An 18,919-nucleotide genomic window follows, 5' to 3' on the forward strand; every position below is an offset into this window, starting at 1 on the left:
AGTTGTTCAGTTTATCGAGATCTATCGATTGATATCAAGAAATAGGCCTATAGTCCTAATGGCTCGCCTGTAGAGTCGATTTTTTGTCGATATCGGTCGATCTCAATAACTTTTTACAGGTAAATATTTTGTAAAGACATATAGAACTAAAGTTGTTGAGTCTATAGAGGGCTAACAAATGATATCAAGAAATAGGCCCGCGGGCCTTATGGCTCGCCTGGAGAGTCGAATTTCAAACGAATTTCACCGCAACTTTGCTTCAGAAGCTTATGATATGAAAAATTGATTATATCTAAAGTGTCTTAAAGTCGGAAACTAAATTGGGACTCATTTGTCTTTTTTTTTTTTTTTTAACTCCGAGTGCATCAACAAATCGGACGGAAGACCTACTCGTTGCTCGCAACGAGATCGTGTCTAGTTATTATTTATTATTATTATTATTATTTTCCTTGGTAGTACACGCGTTTTTCTCAGCCATTTCTGGTTCGATTTTCACGAAATTTTCAGGAAAGATGTCTTTTGGTGACGAGACTTTGCTTGCAAAATTTCGTGCTTGACGTCACTTCCGGTCAGGAGTTATCTCTCTTTTAGTGACTTTTTGAAGGGCCTTGTTGTCCACGCATCTCCTCCGTTAGTTTTGAAGCTAGAGTCTTGAAATTTCTACACAAGATAGAGTAAACATTTTAGAAGATTTGTGGGGGATTCGATTTTACCGGAGGCGATTTGCCTAAACGCTCGCCTGGACCTGAAAAAATGGATGCCAAAATTTTTCGCCGATTTCGGCGATTTTTGACCTTTGATCTCCAATATCTTTTTTCTTGCAAATATTTTGTTAAGACATGTAGAACAAAAGTTGTGCACATTTACGAGATCTTTTCGAAAATATCAAGATTTAGGGGCTAGCCCCTTAAATTAGGGATCTAGAAGGGCTCAAAGTCTACATCAAATATCTCAAAAATCGTTAATATTTTGGTATAAGTCAAAGAACAAACAATGTTCATCTCAACAATCCAAATCTATTCATATAAAAATTTAGGTCATATGTTACGTAATAAGGGATTTTAAGGGCCAAAACCATACATTGTTTACCCCTTGTATCTCGAAAACGACAAATATTTTGAAAAGCAATAAAGAACAAAAGTTGTTCAGAATGATGATCTGAACAATATGCATATTTCGTTTTTACCCTATGTGGCCCCGTTAGGGAGCTACAGTTTGGCCCCTAAAAATTACTTCTAGAAATAACTCGAGAACGGTAAAGAATTTCTAAATACTTGTTGAACAAAAAATGTTTGAAATGTCATGACCTTTCTTACGATATCAAGCAAAAGGGGCTGGTCCTTTAAATTAGGGGTTCAGAAGGGTCCAAATGTTTTTGAGAATATCTCAGAAACTATTAATATTTTATAATAAGTTGTAGAAGCGGAAATGTTCATCTCAACGAGCTTGTTCTTATCAAATCAAAAAGTAGGTCATATGTTACGTAATAAGGGATTTTAAGGGCTAAAATCATAAATAATTGACGCCTCATATCTTGAAAACAACAAATATTTTGAAAAGCATTATTGAACAAAAGTTGTTCAGAATGATAATCTAAACAATATGTACATTTCGTTTTTTCCCTATGTGGCCCCGTTAGGGAGCTACAGTTTGGCCCCTAAATATTTCTTGTAGAGATAACTCGAGAACGGTAAAGAATTTCTAAATACTTGTTGAGCAAAAAAGGTTTAAAATGACAAGGCCTTTCTTACGATATCAAGCAAAACGGGCTGGCCCTTTAAATTAGGGGTTCAGAAGGGTCCAAATGTTTTTGAGAATATCTCAGAAACTATTAATATTTTATAATAAGTTGTAGAAGCGGAAATGTTCATCTCAACGAGCTTGATCTTATCAAATCAAAAAGTAGGTCATATGTTACGTAATTAGAGATTTTAAGGGCCAAAATCGTAAATATTTGATGCCTCATATCTTTAAAACGACATATTTTTTGAAAAGCGTTATTGAACAAAACTTGTTCAATGTGTCATAACCTATCGATCAATATCAAAAAATGGGTCTGTGGGCCTCATGGCTCGCCTGTAGAGTCGATTTTTGTCGATATCAGTCGATTTCAAAAACTTGTAACTGGTAAATATTTTGTAAGGACATATTGAACAAAAGTTGTTCAGTTTATCGAGATCTATCGATTGATATCAAGAAATAGGCCCATGGTCCTAATGGCTCGCCTGTAGAGTCGATTTTTTGTCGATATCGGTCGATCTCAATAACTTTTTACAGGTAAATATTTTGTAAAGACATATAGAACTAAAGTTGTTGAGTCTATAGAGGGCTAACAAATGATATCAAGAAATAGGCCCGCGGGCCTTATGGCTCGCCTGGAGAGTCGAATTTCAAACGAATTTCACCGCAACTTTGCTTCAGAAGCTTATGATATGAAAAATTGATTATATCTAAAGTGTCTTAAAGTCGGAAACTAAATTGGGACTCATTTGTCTTTTTTTTTTTTTTTTTTAACTCCGAATGCATCAACAAATCGGACGGAAGACCTACTCGTTGCTCGCAACGAGATCGTGTCTAGTTATTATTATTATTTTTTTTTTTTTCCCTTTCGTCTCCGAGACCGTTGGATGGATTTTCCTGAAACTTTCACAGGTTATAGAGAACGATGGTACCTCGAGGTATTTTTTTCATTTTTTCAAAATTCACTTCCGGTCGCAAGATATGTCCAATTTTCCTCTTTTTACAAGATATTTTGTCCAGCGTTTTTCTCAGAAACGGTAAAAGATAGAGTCACCAAATTTTCAGAGTTAATAGATCTCACTTTGTAGGCGTGCAGTAGGGGGTTAAGAATGTCGGCCGTCACTTCCGGTCGTCACCGGAAGTGATTAAAGGAAACATGAATTTCAAACTTTTTTCTTTTAAATTGAAACCTATTTCGGTTTACTATATCTCATTCTAATTCTCAAAAAATGTTGACCCCACCGGAAGTTGAATCTTCAACTTCCGGTTTTATCAAAGAAAGCCTATTCATTCTCTCATTTTTCAGTGCCATAAATCTCGGTCATGAAACTAGTTAATGAGTTGAGTTTTCAATATATAATAGTCACTATAAATGTCTAGAGTAACGTCAAATATTTTTGTAAAATTTACTTCCGGTCGGCAAATACGGCTTATTAGCTGTTTTTGTTGTCCAGCGTTTTTCTGAGAAACGGTAAAAGATAGAGTCACCAAATTTTCAGAGTTAATAGATCTCACTTTGTAGGCGTGCAGTAGAGGGTTAAGAATGTCGGCCGTCACTTCCGGTTGTCACCGGAAGTGATTAAATGAATCATATATTTCAAACTTTTTTCTTTCAAACTGAAACCTATATCGGTTTACTAGGTCTGGTTCTAATTCTCAAATAAATGTTGACCCCACCGGAAGTTGAAACTCCAACTTCCGGTTATATCAAAGAAAGACTATTCATTCTCTCATTTTTCAGTGCCATAAATGTCGGTCATAAAACAAGTTAATGATTTGAATTTTACATATGTTATAGACACTATAAATGTCTAGAGTTAATTTAAATATTTTTGAAAAAATTCACTTCCGGTCGTGAGATATAAGGTGGACATATTCAAACCTTGTTTTTTCAGTTTCTCAATAATGAATATAGATAGACGCTTGAACCTTGTAGAGTTGATCAACTAACATTAGTCCATTGTACACATACATTCAATTTTTTTGTCCGTCACTTCCGGTCTATACCGGAAGTATTTGAATAATTGTCGATTTACCGATTTCTTCGAGTGATTTCTCAGAGATGGCTGAAATTTTCAGGTATAATGTCTTATGAAATGACCTTGCTATAATTATTTTTGTTTTTACAAAATTCACTTCCGGTCGGAAAATATGGCCGATTTTCTGTTTCTCAAAAGGAATTTTGTCCAGCATTTTTCTTGGAAAAAGTAAAATATAGGTTCATCAAACATTCAGGGATGATCAATCTCCGTTTGTAGGCGTGCAGTAGTGGGTTGAACATGTCGACCGTCACTTCCTGTCGTCACCGGAAGTGATGAAAAGAATCGCAAATTTCAAACTTTTTCCTTTAAATTGAAACCTATACTAGTTTATTAAGTCTCTTTCAAAGTGTCAAAAGAATATTGACTCTGTCGGTAGTCAAAACGACTACTTCCGGTTTCTTGATAAAATACCTTTTTAATTTTCGTCTCTTTGTCTCTATAAATCTCGCTTATATTTGAAGTCTTTCATATGATTTTCACATGTCTTAATAAAAGTATAAACTTCCAAAGTTTTGATAATTTTGTTTTTCAAAATTGACTTCCGGTCGGTAGTAACCTACTACTTTTTCTTTCTTAGGTTTACTTCTTTTTTTTGAGAACTCTTTCAGATAGAGACGTGAAATTTTCAGGGAATATAGACAGTAAAGAGTCGCTGTCATTTATAGGAAAAAGCATCTGAATAGTACTTCCGGTCGTCACCGGAAGTTACGAGAAAGGAGTAAAAAATTCGATAATACATTTCTCATTTATTGTTAAGGCACATTTTCTGATATATTTAAATGGTTTTCGTAGGAACAGAAAGCTCTTTACCGGAAGTGGTCTAATTGAAGACCTACTCATTACTAGTAATGAGTGTCTAGTTATTATTCTTTTTCTCCGGTACTTTTTTGTCCGGTAGTGTTCTCAGAAACTACAAAAGGGAACGATATGAAACTTTCCAGGATGATAGTATAGCGTTTGTAGATGTGCATAGCGATAGTCATTTTGTCTGCACGTGCATGCACGCGCGCGCACGTGCACTGCAATTTTGGTACAAAAAATGGAAAATCAGAATATTAAAGGGATCGATATGAAACCTAAATAGGATGGTAGTATATCATTTGTAGATATGAAAAATGATAGTTATTTTGTCTTCACGCGCACGCATGCGCGTGCACGTACATTACAAAATTTGTACACTAACTTTGGAATCAGTCTAACTTTTTTGTTGTTCATTGAAATGGCTTGATATTCATATCATAGTTAGATATTGAGACCCTTAACTGATTTTCATGGTCAAAATTACCAATTTGCACGCGCATGCACGTGCGCTTCATTTTGATTGGATAATACTAAAACGTTTGTAACTATCTTATTTATAAAGCGAATGAGATGATATTCACAGCATACGTATACAATATGTGTTTGTATATATTAGTGTAACAAAAAATGGCAACGCACACGCGAATGCGCGTGCAACGTTTTTCAAATATTCAATTTTTAAAGGACAACGTTTTTGTTTTTCATCAAATTCTATTCATATTAGGGGTTTAGATGTGTCTTGGTACTCCTTACAAATTGCTGTGGTTAGAATTGCTGCTCAGCACGTGCATGCACGTGTGCTGAATTCTGATTGGACGATTTTAAAATCGCTATAACTTCCTTATATATGGTAGAAATGTTATGAAATTCATACTGTGGGTATATGATACAAATGCCTCTTGAACGACATCAACAAAAATTCGGAATCATACACTCGTGCACGTGTATGCACGTGCAACGCTTTCTTTCATTTCTTGGTACTGAAATGACCATGTTGAACGTACTACATGTAATTAAAGGCTAAAATAAAATGATTTTTTCCTATAGATTCACAAGGACATCACTTTTTAATCGGGGGAGGTTTGGGGAACATCTGTAACGGTCCCCGTTACAATTAGAACTAGTTATTATGTTCCCCAAACAAAGTTTGGGAACATATTGTTTTTACTCTGTTTCTTATTATTATTATTATTATTATTATTATTATTATTATTCTTTTTCTCCGGTACTTTTTTGTCCGGTAGTGTTCGCAGAAACTACAAAAGGGATCGATATGAAACTTTCCAGGATGATAGTATAGCGTTTGTAGATGTGCATAGTGATAGTCATTTTGTTTGCACATGCATGCACGCGCGCGCACGTGCATTGCAATTTTGGTACAAAAAATGGAAAATCAGAATATTGAAGGAAGCGATATAAAACCTAAATAGGATGATAGTATATCATTTGTACATATGAAAAATAATAGTTATTTTGCCATCACGCGCACGCATGCGCGTGCACGCGCATTACAAAATTTGTACGCTAACTTTGGAATCAGTCTAACTTTTTTGTTGTTCATTGAAATGGCTTGAAATTAATATCATAGGTAGATATTGAGACCCTTAACTGATTTACATGGTCAAAATTACCAATTTGCACGCGCATGCACGTGCGCTTCATTTTGATTGGATAATGCTAAAACGTTTGTAACTATCTTATTTATGAAGCGAATGAGATGATATTCACAGCATATGTAGACAATATGTGTATCTATATGTTGGTGTAACAAAAAATTCCAACGCACACGCGCATGCGCGTGTAACGTTTTTTAAATGTTCAATTTTTAAAGGACGATAACGTTTTTGTTTTTCATCAAATTCTATTCATATTAGGGGTTTAGATGTATCTTGGTACTCCTTACAAATTGCTGTGGTTAGAATTACTGCTCAGCACGTGCATGCACGTGTGCTGATTTCTGATTGGACGATTTTAAAATCGCTATAACTTCCTTATATTTGGTGGAAACGTTATGAAATTCATACTGTGGGTATATGATGCAAATGCCTGTTGAACGACATCAACAAAAAATCGGAATCATACACGCGTGCGCGTGTATGCACGTGCAACGCTTTCTTTCATTTCTTGGTACTGAAATGACCATGTTGAACGTACTACATGTAATTAAAGGCTAAAATAAAATGATTTTTTCCTATAGATTCACAAGGACATCACTTTTTAATTGGGGGAGGTTTGGGGAACATCTGTAACGGTCCCCGTTACAATTAGAACTAGTTATTATTATTATTATTATTCTTTTTCTCCGGTACTTTTTTGTCCGGTAGTGTTCTCAGAAACTACAAAAGGGATCGATATGAAACTTTCCAGGATGATAGTATAGCGTTTGTAGATGTGCATAGTGATAGTCATTTTGTTTGCACGTGCATGCATGCGCGCGCACGTGCATTGCAATTTTGGTACAAAAAATGGAAAATCAGAATATTGAAGGAAGCGATATAAAACCTAAATAGGATGATAGTATATCATTTGTACATATGAAAAATAATAGTTATTTTGCCAGCACGCGCACGCATGCGCGTGCACGCGCATTACAAAATTTGTACGCTAACTTTGGAATCAGTCTAACTTTTTTGTTGTTCATTGAAATGGCTTGAAATTCATATCATAGGTAGATATTGAGACCCTTAACTGATTTACATGGTCAAAATTACCAATTTGCACGCGCATGCACGTGCGCTTCATTTTGATTGGATAATGCTAAAACGTTTGTAACTATCTTATTTATGAAGCGAATGAGATGATATTCACAGCATACGTAGACAATATGTGTATCTATATGTTGGTGTAACAAAAAATGCCAACGCACACGCGCATGCGCGTGCAACGTTTTTTAAATGTTCAATTTTTAAAGGACGATAACGTTTTTGTTTTTCATCAAATTCTATTCATATTAGGGGTTTAGATGTATCTTGGTACTCCTTACAAATTGCTGTGGTTAGAATTACTGCTCAACACGTGCATGCACGTGTGCTGATTTCTGATTGGACGATTTTAAAATCGCTATAACTTCCTTATATTTGGTGGAAACGTTATGAAATTCATACTGTGGGTATATGATACAAATGCCTGTTGAACGACATCAACAAAAATTCGGAATCATACACGCGTGCGCGTGTATGCACGTGCAACGCTTTCTTTCATTTCTTGGTACTGAAATGACCATATTGAACGTACTACATGTAATTAAAGGCTAAAATAAAATGATTTTTTCCTATAGATTCACAAGGACATCACTTTTTAATTGGGGGAGGTTTGGGGAACATCTGTAACGGTCCCCGTTACAATTAGAACTAGTTAGTATTATAGGTGGTTAAATCTTTATGGTTTCTTTACCATCATTTTAACATGACTTTTTCAAGTGTATAATTGTATATTTATTTCAACTATTGTATTTTATATCATTTGATTGTACGGCGTGGAACTTTTTTCATGCACATCATGTTTTAGATTTTAGTAATTTTACTTCACATTATTGATGTTTTTCTAGCATTGTTTTGATATTATCTGTCTTAATGCTATTATAATTTCCTTTTACTACGTTTATAACATGTAGTATCATTTTTATTGTGTGCAGCGCTTTAGAGTGGTTATTTATAGTCATATAGGGCGCTATATAAATAAATATTATCATTATTATTGTAAATTGGTGTTAGGATCTTCATAGCTTGGATATTAAAGCAAAGAAAGTTCAGGTATAGGCCTATACAGTATGTAGCCTATTGTTGTTAGTCCATCCGTCCATTCCGAGACGGTCGTTAAAACTGTCAGAATTTATAATTCTAACATTAATGAAAGCACATTTTACAACTACTTGAAGATATTGATAATGTTAACATTCAACTAAAAAAAACCACTGAATTCTCTAATCGTGGAAAATCACTATCTTATAGTAAAATTAGAAAGAACTATGAATTACAAGACCATTCGAAATTTCAAAAAAATATAAATTATATATATAAATAAAAATTTGAAAGTAGCACGCTCAAGATTAACCAAGCTAAGAATAAGAATATCTATCCACCCTCTAGAAATTGAAACTGGTAGATATTCAAAATCATGTATTCTAAAAGAATGTTGGGAATTGTTGAGAATCACAAAATATCAATATTGTATGAATTATATTACACATTATTTTCATGCCTTTTAGCAGGGAGGGATCTTTATTGTGCCACACTTGCTGTAACACGGGGCCTCGGTATTTGCGATCTCATCCGAAGGAACGCCCTATTTAGTCTGTTAGTCGACTCTATAGCTAAGCAAGGGATACTGAGGACATATTCTAACCCGGATCCCAAGGGGGGGGGAGGTGTTATTACTAAGGACCTATTCAAAACCCGGATCCCGGGAGAGGGGGTACTGAGGACCTATTCTAAACCTGGATCCCCCGGGGGAGGGGGGGGTACTGAGGATGTATTCTAACCCAGATACTGAGGACCTATTCCAACCCGGATCCCCGGGCGGGCGGGGGTTACTGAGGACCTATTCTTATCTGGATCCTCCAGGAGGGGTTACTGAGGACCTATTCTAACCTGGATCCCCCGGAGATTTACTGAGGACATATTCTAATCCGGATCCCCCGGAGATTTACTGAGGACATATTCTAACCCGGACCCCCCCCCCCCCCCCCGGGCTACTGAGGACCTATCTTATCCCGGATCCCCACGGGAACGTTCCTGGTACATTGCTATATTTTAAAAATATTCATTATAATCTAAATTGATATTTTCTTGTGTCGTACATCAATTTGTCGATAATTAATATCATGAACATTCATATAACGCTTTAGAATGACAGCACGGTCGATAATACTCTTAATCATATAACACATACATACATGCATAACTTATTATTGGAGAGGGAGTTACGAGAGTTGCACCCCTTTCTTTTCGGGAAACTGAATAACTGGCGGTCGTCTGATAAATCAAGTGGAGGCCGCTAGTTAATTCATATGGCGGCTGCCAAATAATAAGTATCTGCAGCCAGTTAAATTAATATTAATCATATACCTTGGCACCTACCGGCTTCCGGATAATACGTAGGACACCTTAACAATCACATGACAGTATTATAGGAATATTTTTCAACACTTTTATACTTTGACAACTCAGTTTTATATATATATATATATATATATATATATATATATATATATATATATATTAACATTGACTCATCTCTTTTACCTTTATTACGAGGAAATGAAACTATTGTATATTGTAATTATTTGATAGCAACCCCAGTCAAGTTCTGCCTTAGATGACACCCGGCATTCAGACAACCCTATAATATCATAATTGGTCAAAAATCAAGAATTTAGGCTCATCAAGTTTTTTTTTCCATTCCAAGTTAATATTTGGATTTTTCTCACCGTTTTCAACACTTTTACGGACCGTATCCTGAAGGCGTACATCTTCCGCAGCGAATCCCTAGCGCGTAGATGTACTGATTCCCCAACGGTACCCTGAACGACGCGAGAATAGTTCATACATGTAGGTTCCTGGAAAGGATCCTCCAGATCCCGCTCAGCATCCCGCCAGTGCTGATCACCATCGCCATACATATGTACAGGTGATCGCACACACGTTATAACATTCACTCTTTCGTTTCATAACAGGTAAGTGATCACAGTCTCTACTTCAATATACTGTTGGGAACTACCGGTGTACACCATAACCCGTCTTCCGGATCGATAACGAGTCTTTCCATCACCACGACCCCACCAGCCTACTACGATGGAACCCCCACCCCCGAACCCGCCCAGACAGATGCATATTAGAATATCTATGTAATGGTTCATTCCTTAAGAAATCACGAAGCTTGAACTCGGTTTCTTTGTTTCTAGTTTCACCTATGAGGCCAGTTAACACTAAGTTCATTTTTATCGAACAATATTGTAGATAACTTCACCCATTTGATTTTTTTTCTCTCCTTGCACTGTCCAAACTGAGTGTCATACCCTCGATTACAGAGGAGTTACGTTTCATGACGTATTCCTCAAGTTTATTCATTTCATTCTGTGTGCTGACATTGGTGTTAGATTGTTTGTCATTGGCTAGCTGGCCCTGCATGATACGTATACTAGTTTTGCACCTGCTCAAACACGTACTGCAAAGCAGCCTTCGAGAATTTTTCGGTTTCAACATTAAACTTGCTCGAAAATATTTCAACGAACTTTTCAAACTCTATATGTTTTATTTTCGCAACTCGTAGACTTAGGTCAGACGTTTTTCAATTTTGTCAAATTTTGTAAGTTTATGTTCAATGTTACAAAGTTTGCTTAATAACATCAAATTTATTGCTTGTTAATGTGCGTTGTCTATGTAACTCATCCAGTTTTGCACGAATTTCAGTGGAAACCTGCACTTGATGTTATATGAAATCCCAAAGTCGTACAGAACTACAGTTGTCTAAGCTATCACTTCATTTGCATGCATCTCGTGCCCTTTAAAGCCATTGTTCATGCTGTCATTGTGAAGCCTGTGAATGCTATCCACATGGCTTACAGTATCACTGTTGTCATTGCGGTACATATGTTTTGTTTCTTTTTCAAATCTGACATGATCAGAAACATTTCTTAAGATGCTATCTGTACTTAAAAAAATTTCTCTTAGCCACAATTTTAACAGTTTAAAAACGCTTACTTGTGTGGGACAATGTCAACACGTTAACCCACTAAAGCCTAAAGGTTAAATATAAAGAAGTGTTCTACTTTTGAATAACTTCGAACGACTTATCTTTAACCACGACATGTTATAAGATTACCTTCAAGAAAGGGAATGTTAAAACGTGTTATCGAAATTTGTGAAATAGTTGCATAAAGATTTATATTTGTTTGTCATGGACGTTTGCCCTAAATCCATCTTCATTCTTGCACCTCCATGTTATATGTAACAATCATATGAAATAAGTCGATAAAAAAAATCCTTATTACTTCCCAAAAGATTTCCATTGAAATGATTACACCAAGAAAACATATATGATATACATGTATATATATTTTTCCCCGGACCATTATTGTCGGCTTCACTGATAAACGAACTCTTTACTGGACGAAAACAAAAATGTACGAATTGTAGCCTTTTACTAAAATTTCAATTATTATGTCAATTTATGTGATATAATGGATTCTGCAGAGTATCCCTCTGATATCTATATACAATGTGTTCATCACAGGAGTTCGTTTTATTTTTCATTTGGTTTCCGAATGAATATGTTCACGTTCTTTTAAAGGTCTTTTGTCAAAGTGGCATATCCTGTGCATTGTCTATTTATAAAGGTGCAAGGTGCGTAACACCCATTTAAACTCGTAGCTGTCCTTGAAATAGTGATTAAAGTATTCAATGCACCCGTTCTTGCTTTATCTGCAGACTGCCCACTGTGCTGTTCTTCTTGTTCGCCAGGTTGCATTCATCGTGCTGAATTTATGACGAGTCTCTAGAAGGTTTGTGTCACTGGATACCACGTGCACAGATTTGATTATGCTACATGCTGTCTAGATTGTGTACAGAAAAGGTAAAGATTTACAGTAATCTAAAAAATATAATATATTAAGTGAAACTGAAAGGGACAGTCATTATTGGTTCCTCGTCGTCCGTCCGTCTGTCCGTTCGTTCCTCTGTCTATCAATCAGTCTGTCCCATTTGGGTTTTCGCACGTTTTTCTTTATACTATGCTATTGAGAGTATTTTGTTTACTACTGTATGTTTACAGATCAAGCTTAAGTTTTAATCATTTCCTTGTCATTATGTAATATGTGTGATTATGAGGATAGTGTTCAATGTTTTCTACATTGTCCTGCTTTCTGAAAGAAATGAGCCGCTAAATTGTTTGCATGCACTTAATGATGTACCAATAACTATTCAAATTCTTTTAAGGTAGTCCCACCCTCATGTGGCTTATCAATGTTAATGGTTGAAAGTGGAAAAACTGAATTAATTTCCAATCTATATAGTTTAATTTAATCATTAACTAAAGGAAATGTGTATGTTGCCACTTTTTTAAAGATGTCAGACATGCAGAAAGAAAAAAAAAAACCAAAAAAGAACACCGTCTATCCGTCCGTTCCTCTGTCTGTCAATCAGTCTGTCCCATTTGGGTTTTCGCATTGTCCAAAGAAATGAACCGCTAAATTGTTTGCACGCACTTACTGATGAACCAATAACTATTCAAATTCTTTTAAGGTAGCCCCACCCCCATGTGGCTTATTAATGTTAATGGTTGAAAGTGGTAAAACTGAATTAGTTTCCAATCTATGTAGTTTGATTTAATCATTAACTAAAGGAAATGTGTATGGTGCCACCTTTTTAAAGATGTCAAACATAAAAAAAAATAAAATAAAATAACATAACAAAAACAAAACAACCCAGAAGTATAGGTCAACATAAGAAAATCACATATTTTAAACAAAATGATGAAAATCGAAACAAACTTGTTAAAATGACAATTTTTTTATGTCTACAGTTTTAAAAAACCTGATGATTTATAAATATGTACATTGTATAAACTAACTGTGGATATTAGGGAAATCATTGTATAATAGACATCTACAATAGAGGAAATACCAACATGGGAGTTATTACCCTAGATATTTTTTAAAGAATTAAAAATAATTGATTATTCATGGATATAAACTTTTTCACTTTCAATAGTTTACCCATTTTATCCAATAAATAAAATTCCTCTAAAAGATATACTTCTGTCATGCGCAAAGTTTGATTTAATAAAGATTTTTGCAAAAATATATGACAAATTAGACCGTTCGCTTCGTAACCGAGAGGTCGTGAGTTCGAGCCCCGCTCGTGTCGTGGCCGCATTACGCCTAAGACGTTAAAAGAGGTAGTGATTGCTCCTTCGCCAAACGCTCGGCATTCAGAAGTGAGAATCACAGGTCTTTCGGATGTGACCTTAAAAACGGAGGTTTCATGTCGCGACAGGCGTTATCACTGCTACGGCCCTGAGCGCTTTTGTGATATTTCACCTACAGCTGGTGACGTCTCAATATGAGTGAAAAATTCTCGACGAGACGTAAAAACAACAAATCAATCAATGGAAGAAATGATTTGACAATTGATGTTGATAAACAAACTTTTTGATTATCTACCGAAGTGAGCGGTTCGTTACAATTGAGTGATTCTTACAAGATTTATGAGACTTTGTGCAGAATATTGTTCCACTTGGTTTTCCGAAGTCTTTTTTTTTGTGTTTACAGATGAGGTTTAAGTTTTGTCACAGCTGAATGATGTTTATGAAGTTTTTGGGACTTTGCGCCGAATAAAATTTTCCGAACTTTTTTCCACTATGCTTTAATTTGGGAATCTGAAATTACCTAATGAGTAGATACAAATGAAATTTCACCTTTTTTACGGTTGACATATTCTGACAAAAATTGTAAGACTTAGTTTCATGGTTGAATGATGTTCTACAATTTTTGTTTTCTAGATTTTCTTCACCATGCTTTGATTTAGGAAGGTGAGATCTGGTGTGTTGTTTACTAATATATGGTTACAGATTAAGTGTAAGTGCCATCACAGTTGACTGATTCTTGCGAGATGTTTGGTACTATGTGCTAAATGTAATTTTCCGGACATTTCTCTACAATTCCTTAACTTAGGGATCTGAATGTTAAATGAGTAGATACACCTTAAATTTCACGTTTGTTATAGTTGAATTATTCCAACAAAAATTGTAAAACTTATGTTGTTATGATTGACAGATTTAATGTCTCTACTCTATCTGGTTATCTATATAATTCCAGGCATACCAATTTAAAAACAAGTTCGTCAGATTCGCTGCATACATTTGCAAAAGATCAAAACTCCAATGTTTCCTGGTATTAGAAAATAATATACATCCTCTTGTTCAAATACAGAGTACATGGTATGCATATAATGACATATCTCAAATAAATAGGAGCACCGTTAGGGGACATGTGTTGCTTTTGCACCATTCTCAGTATGCTTGTTAGTCCCCTACCGGTTTGTAAAACCGAAGGGACTATAGGTTTCCTCTCTGTCTGTCCGTCTATTAGTCAGCTCTTTTCTGTCCCATTGGTTTTCCAGACTTTTCTCCGTTATGCTTGCGAGGATTCATTTGAAACTTGCAGTGTAGTTTCAGAGTGGCCAACTATAGACCAAGTTCGAGTTTCGTAATGTTTGATGGACAGATGTTAAAGAAATGAATTTTTATATTGTTGCGTTTTTATATTTATCGGGATTTGGATAGTGTTCCGATGGAAAGATTGCAAAAGTACATGTAGGACATACATCCTTAATCACGAGAGTATTTTTTCTGTAGTCGGTGAGTGAAATCTGATAAGTCGGCATTCGCAATTTACCGCATTCATGCAATCTGACTGAAATCGCGGGTATTACGAGCACTCGACCTAAGTAGTATTACGAATTTTACATGGTTCAGAAGTACTTTATAAGTAATTAAAATGCTTACATGAATGTTATATCGGTGTGCTTTGTGGAAATTTTGTGCGATTCTAGCCGCAAAATTGGACAACCGCAGAAAATACCGTTATACGGTATTGCATGAGGAGTAAATATACATCAGATCTAGTGGCATCGCGTCCATCGACAGATCATGGAGTGAATTGATAATTAAAAATATCCTAAATACATGTAAAATTAATCTGTTTACGGAATTCGAACTTTGAAAAAAAAAAATGCATTGCAGAATAAAATGATTCATATAGTCTATGATTTTAATTCTAATTTCATGCCCAATTTTATTACTTGAAATTTGATAGACATCTTACAATGAATAAACACGCCACGTGTTGAGTCTTGGACATGTTTCGAATTCCAGAGAGGAAAAATATAAGCTTTTACTGAAAATACAGGAAAAACACCTAAAGGACGTAGAGAAAAGGCAACTACGTGTATAGCATGATTTGAAAATGGGCAGTATCTAAAATTTTGAGCTAGTTGGAAGTATTCTGTGTATTACGTAGACAAGAGACGACATAAAACGCGTGTACTGTCCTACACATAGCGTAGCACAAAGTAGGGGAAACAATGAAGCATAAATGCATGTCAAATATCAAAGCCCTATCACCCTTGGTTCAAAATGTATAGCCAAGGTTAAAGTCCTCACACGAGCCTTCTACATGTAAATGGGAACTACCAAAGCCCTATTCCCATTGGTTCAAAAGATATAGCCAAGAGTTAAAATTTGTCCCTTAAAGTGTGACACCTGACACCGGGGTCATGATAACAGTTGTGAGCTAATAATAAATTCAAACAAGCAATCTTCTATAGGAAAATTGTGCGCCTTTATAAAAAATATTTTCACCTGTAAAACGTGGTGCCCAACATAATGACTACTCGAATCATAAATTGAAATATATTGTCAATCTCCATGCTCACGCATTCTTTAAACATTTAACGATTTGCTTCTCTGACTGTTATGTAAAGAAAAAACTAAGGTGTGCAGTTAAATTTATTTCAGCTGTCGGTGGTTGTCAAGACAACTGCCGTCACATAGTTAGGACGCGTCAATTACTACATGTAATAAATCCGTTTTTAGTAAAATCATCCGAAAAATGTTTATTGTGCGAATAACACGCGATGGTGTGGTTAATTCGATAGTGTGCTTAATTTGGTTCTCTCCTATTATATAAATGACACAAGAAGTACAAAAAGTGAATTATATTCGAAGGTCAACCTAAAATAATTTAGAGACATGTTAAATGACACGGTGGAATTATAAAATTTAATTGAATCAACATACAAAAGCAAAAGACATACCTTAATCATAATTGATACCTGGTTCTAAAATCAACAATTAATTCAAAACTGATGTCTACATTCAACATCAACGTGTGTTATCAACAACAGCATGCTTTAACAACTTATCATCAACATCTTAATTAGCATGAACATAATCAACATTAACTGCAAGTTAATGTCAGTAAGACTTGGAACACAAAAGAGGATTTAGTTTTTTTTTTAACATTAAATAAAACGTATCAATTCATTATCAGAAAATCAGATTCAAACTGTATATCAGATCCTAATTGTTTATTTGCTTGACATTCCATTCGAGAAGTTTCTCTCATATAAAGACATCACTAATTACCTGTAAATAAAGTGCCTCAAGTTTGAAGTTTTACTAGACAGCAGTGGGGGTTCTTCTACCGAGTCACGGAAACTCCTCCAAAAGACTGGATATTTACTTCTAATGTCGAGCGCATGACGAAGGAACAGCCATCGGCCATATTTTAAACGTGTCAGGTTTGACTCGGCGTCGGGATCTCGAGTCACTAACATTGTTCGCAGTATACCTCTAAGACATCAAAATGATTATGTTTACAGCATAGAAATTTCTGATACTTGTCGGTCCTTGAATTACAGTATCCTTCTATGAGATACTCGTCGGTGTCTTGAATGACAACATCTTTCTATGAAATACTCGGCGATGTCTTGTGTTTTTGTGAGATATTCAGCGGTGCTATAACCATAAATATACGCTATAGATCCTTTTAATGTATTATGGGGGCCAATAAGAGCTTATGCTTGTTGACATATGCTGCCCATCAGTAACGTACTATACTCAACTTATGTAATACATGCAAACACTTCCTTTACCCCCATGTATTTTGCGTATTGTTATTTTTGAAATTGTATTTCGTAAGCAAATGTACCCGTGTGTTAAACGCGATTGGTTTATTTCAGTTCAGGTACTCGGGTAGACTGGACGAGTTAGATAAACGCGATTGGTTTATTTCAGTTCAGGTACTCGGGTAGACTGGACGAGTTAGATAAACACGATTGGTTTATTTCAGTTCAGGTACTCGGGTAGACTGGACGAGTTAGATAAACGCGATTGGTTTATTTCAGTTCAGGTACTCGGGTAGACTGGACGAGTTAGATAAACACGATTGGTTTATTTCAGTTCAGGTACTCGGGTAGACTGGACGAGTTAGATAAACGCGATTGGTTTATTTCAGTTCAGGTACTCGAGTAGACTGGACGAGTTAGATAGGATGTTTGAACTATGGACGAGTTAGTGTGTGTGATGGGATGGTGCTAACTGGATTTAATGTAGCTCGCTCTTTGAATTTTCAAAATGTTATCTGTATTTGCAAAAGTAAGATTCTTTTGAGTCCCATTTCCGGCTTCTCTGCACACCTGCTAAGCAGACTCTCGCATTGACAACTCTACAGTTAAGTTCATTCATCTCCTTTGGCTTTGTAATAAAGAGTAAACTTACTATACAATGTTTATGTGTAAAACACTTTTAAAATAACATCTTCTTTAGTGTTATTGATACTAAATTGCAACTAAATGGATATTTCGAAAGAACAGGTAGTTCTCTGCCAAAATTGTAAATTTGATGATCCTCGGGGTAGGGATTCTGACCACAGGGTGGGTCCAAACTTAGTATTTGTCTGTAAAGGACTCGAGCCACGAACACCCTGTAATGGCCTACGCTTGGGGTGAAATCTAAAGTGTCTTTCTCTGATTTTTTCTATCCTCGATTTCCATGTACACTAATTACCCAAATGACATGTCACCTTAATTTGTGAAACCGGATGTTGACTACTTGAAATTAAACGTCAAACCCATAAATGTATTTGATACCACCTCTTTTTCACTTTGAGGCAATAATTTTTATATTGCGTATGTTTCGCTGTAAGATTTAATTCGATTGAATAAAAATTGGTAATGAAAGGTATTCTTTCCAATGAAAAAAACTTTCAGCGACTTTCTAGCTGCTATCGAAAAATAACTTTTTTGAAATATTGCGAGAGGAAGAGGAATAGTCGTCTGAACAGCTGACATCAGTATGTGTGATGTATTGTGATTACTGCGGATACAGGTGCCAATTAAAATGCTTCATTATGTTGATTCCTAAAAAATTAGATACGCGAGTATTACAGTGTATATAGAACAATTTTCACACCGTAGGGGAGATTTGACACATCAAGTACATCTTAACAAGGAAGATGTGTGGCTAAACTCATGTGCAGGAATTTATTAACTGGAAATATATGATAATAGGTGAATGATTGAAGACACTTTAGGTAAATGAGCAAGATTATGAGTGAGAAATATTGTATGTTATTGTTTTTCCCCAGATAAAATCAGAAAGGTTGCTTATAATTTTCAAACAAAAGTGGAATGTACAAGAACTTTTTACTACTATTCCTGCACTTTTTATTCATATGCACTGACATATGTATCACTGACCCAATGAGTGGTCGGCCTAGTGACTCGAGGTGCAAAACTTTAAAAGATTCGGTTGAAAATGTTAACTCCCGGCTATAT

The 18,919-nt window shown here is 35.5% G+C and overlaps 1 protein-coding gene across 2 annotated transcripts in view; it reads left to right on the top strand.

Moving 5' to 3' along the window:
- The first annotated feature begins 11,978 nt into the window (after positions 1-11,978).
- Positions 11,979-18,919, top strand: part of LOC125652902 (allene oxide synthase-lipoxygenase protein-like) — a 58,418-nt gene continuing 51,477 nt past the window's right edge. For both annotated transcript variants that reach the window (XM_056165394.1, XM_056165392.1), the window contains exon 1: positions 11,979-12,155. The gene's annotated coding sequence lies outside the window, so the exon portion shown is untranslated. The remainder of the gene's footprint in view (positions 12,156-18,919) is intronic.

This window comes from Ostrea edulis, chromosome 5 (assembly GCF_947568905.1).
Source record: "Ostrea edulis chromosome 5, xbOstEdul1.1, whole genome shotgun sequence".
In the NCBI taxonomy this organism is placed as follows: domain Eukaryota; kingdom Metazoa; phylum Mollusca; class Bivalvia; order Ostreida; family Ostreidae; genus Ostrea; species Ostrea edulis.